The following is a 3,485-nucleotide window of genomic DNA, read 5'->3' on the forward strand; positions in this document are numbered from 1 at the left end:
CATGTCCGTAATCGTGACATTTGGTACATTTAGCAAGGGCAGTATAGTCCTTGACGGATATTGCATTATAGCCTACGTATAGTCTATTGGTTGTAATGATCTGTTTACGCAATTCCGGTGACACTTCAATGGCATGGTGCACAGTGTTTCTGTCACGAGGACCTGCCTTGAAGCGGACCTTGAATTGTTCTATGAATTCTTCGCGAGTCATTTTGTCCTCAAAATTCTGTGCGTAAACACAGTCAGCCACGTCGTCCTGGGTCATATATGATGGTACATCGTACATCATCATAAGTGGCCTTCGCTTTCTGGGCTTTTCGCATGTAAATGACTCCTGAATTTTAGTATTGTTCATTAGTTTGTCACTGTCCTCAGTAGAGGCCAGTTCGACTATCAATACGTTTTTTGTAGTCCTTATCTGATTTATTTTGATTTTATCTACTCTAGGGTTTATACTCTTTTCAAACTTGGCTTTTGCCGTTTTGACATCGTCCCCTTTCTTAGGCTTTATGAAGACTGTTGGGACAGCTTTCTGTACGTTCTGCTTTATCGTATCTTGCACCGTACGTTTTGTCGTGATTGGTGCTGCCGCAACTGCAGCATAGGACTTCTGGGGCTTTGCCGCCTCTTTTCTAAGGCGGTCATTTTCCGCCTTTATCTCTTCATATTGCCCTTCGAGCTTGGCATGCGCCAGAGCCCAGTTGGCAACTTCCTCTTTGATCACCCTGATTTGATCTGCGGTGATCTTTCCATGTTTAACGCTTCGGTCTAGAAGCCGAAGAAAATGGGCGTGTCGCTCCATGACGGAGACGTTTGATCTTGCATCGAATGGAGCGTCTTGCTCCGATAGCGCCGTATCACTCTCCACGTTTTCTGCCATCATTGATTGAATTGAAGAGTGATAAATTGGAGGCCCGTCTCTTACCCCGGACCGGCCTCTCTGGCATGGGGGGGGGCAAATTGCAGCTCGCTCACCAGTCCCGCCCCTTGACCAAGAGCTTTAAGAGCTGCTGGGTTTAACACGCCGTTTCCAGCGCACTAGTCCCCTTCCACAACCACATCACTGGGGATTTCACCCGTCCCTCCCCGGCAAATGCCCACCGCATTCCGGAGAGGCGGATTCACCTCTCGGCCTTCGCCCCCTACTCGGCCGAGTTCCCACCTGAAGGCCAAGAACCCAGTCCTACCCAGGTGCTGGGTCGGTCCCCCAGACTTTCGGGGGTCTGGCCCCATCTAACCTAGCCGGGGACATGTCACCATGCCCCGGCTTGACGGAGCATGTCCGGGACATCCCGTTCACGGCGATGAGCCTTTGCCGGCTCGGGCCGTGATCCCTCCCCAGCGAATGTGGCCGTGGGGTTTGCAGAGCTGAGATGTTGTTTGCCCTGCGAGGGACAGATCTTGTGTCCCTTGCGACGCAGCTTCCCCTGCGCCATGCACCCTTTGCTTTCGCCTTGGGTTGGGGGACCATTTAACGTCGTCCAGGACGTGAGGAACTGCAGCAGCCAGACCGCAGGGCCCCAGGATCGTCGTGAGACTTACCCTCATACCCTCGCCCAGCCGCCGCGCTCAACTCAGGAGAGACAGGTGGTGTGTCTCTCGTTACGCAGCTTCCCCTGCGCCACGCACCCTTTGCTTTCGCTTGGGTTGGGGGCACTTAACGTCTTGCCGCGACGGGAGTTTTACGTCCTACCTTGACACACAACAACCCTCACAAATCCACAGCCCAGAGATGTTGAAGGTGGTAGCTGGGTCTTATATTGTGGAGTTTGACATCATCGAGACGGTGCGGCACTCAAGCCCGAGTTACGTTCCCCAGGGGGGTCTCCACACGTACCGGGGGATCATGACCGACCATGTCTCACCCACCGCTTTTGCTAATTAACGGTGGGCCAGTGCGGACCGTGAGGATTGCACCCAGTTAAGGGCTAGCCGTTTAACGTCATGCATGGACGGCCCATCCCGTGTTAGCTTCGCCCCATCTAAGGGGGTTACTGAGCCAGAGAGCCACGACAAGGCCACGAGATTGGACATTACGGTCCCCGCCCCACTCAGGTTCCTCTGAGCCCCGACGCGTTCGTTGACTTCAGGGAATCAGAGGGTCTCCTGGCGGTTTTAACCCAGTTATGGGAGGCAACACACCTCCCCCAGGTGGCGCTGCGCAGACCGCTTTTCTCTGGAGTAGATAGGGACAGCGGGAATCTCGTTAATCCATTCATGCGCGTCACTAATTAGATGACGAGGCATTTGGCTACCTTAAGAGAGTCATAGTTACTCCCGCCGTTTACCCGCGCTTGCTTGAATTTCTTCACGTTGACATTCAGAGCACTGGGCAGAAATCACATTGCGTCAACACCCGCTAGGGCCATCGCAATGCTTTGTTTTAATTAGACAGTCGGATTCCCCCAGTCCGTGCCAGTTCTGAGTTGATCGTTGAATGGCGGCCGAAGAGAATCCGCGCACCCGCGCGCCCCCGGAGGAGCACGCTAAGGCGGACGCGGCCTCGCAGCAAGGAAGATCCGTGGGAGGCCAAGGCACGGGACCGAGCTCGGATCCTGCACGCAGGTTGAAGCACCGGGGCGCGAACGCCGCGCAGGCGCGCGCATCCTGCACCGCCGGCCAGCACGAGGCCAACCAACGGCGAGAGCAGACCACGCCCGCGCTAAACGCCCGCACTTACCGGCACCCCTACGGCACTCACCTCGCCCAGGCCCGGCACGTTAGCGCTGACCCACTTCCCGACCAAGCCCGACACGCCCCGATCCTCAGAGCCAATCCTTATCCCGAAGTTACGGATCCAATTTGCCGACTTCCCTTACCTACATTATTCTATCGACTAGAGGCTCTTCACCTTGGAGACCTGCTGCGGATATGGGTACGAACCGGCGCGACACCTCCACGTGGCCCTCTCCCGGATTTTCAAGGTCCGAGGGGAAGATCGGGACACCGCCGCAACTGCGGTGCTCTTCGCGTTCCAAACCCTATCTCCCTGCTAGAGGATTCCAGGGAACTCGAACGCTCATGCAGAAAAGAAAACTCTTCCCCGATCTCCCGACGGCGTCTCCGGGTCCTTTTGGGTTACCCCGACGAGCATCTCTAAAAGAGGGGCCCGACTTGTATCGGTTCCGCTGCCGGGTTCCGGAATAGGAACCGGATTCCCTTTCGCCCAACGGGGGCCAGCACAAAGTGCATCATGCTATGACGGCCCCCATCAACATCGGATTTCTCCTAGGGCTTAGGATCGACTGACTCGTGTGCAACGGCTGTTCACACGAAACCCTTCTCCGCGTCAGCCCTCCAGGGCCTCGCTGGAGTATTTGCTACTACCACCAAGATCTGCACCGACGGCGGCTCCAGGCAGGCTCACGCCCAGACCCTTCTGCGCCCACCGCCGCGACCCTCCTACTCGTCAGGGCTTCGCGGCCGGCCGCGAGGACCGGCCATGACTGCCAGACTGACGGCCGAGTATAGGCACGACGCTTCAG

The 3,485-nt window shown here is 56.3% G+C and overlaps 1 pseudogene; it reads right to left on the minus strand.

Annotated features, from left to right (window-relative positions):
- Positions 1–2,165: 2,165 nt before the first annotated feature.
- The window catches only part of LOC126317384 (large subunit ribosomal RNA), a 2,974-nt pseudogene continuing 1,654 nt past the window's right edge, over positions 2,166–3,485 (minus strand).

Source organism: Schistocerca gregaria, unplaced genomic scaffold, assembly GCF_023897955.1.
Source record: "Schistocerca gregaria isolate iqSchGreg1 unplaced genomic scaffold, iqSchGreg1.2 ptg000626l, whole genome shotgun sequence".
Lineage (NCBI taxonomy): Eukaryota > Metazoa > Arthropoda > Insecta > Orthoptera > Acrididae > Schistocerca > Schistocerca gregaria.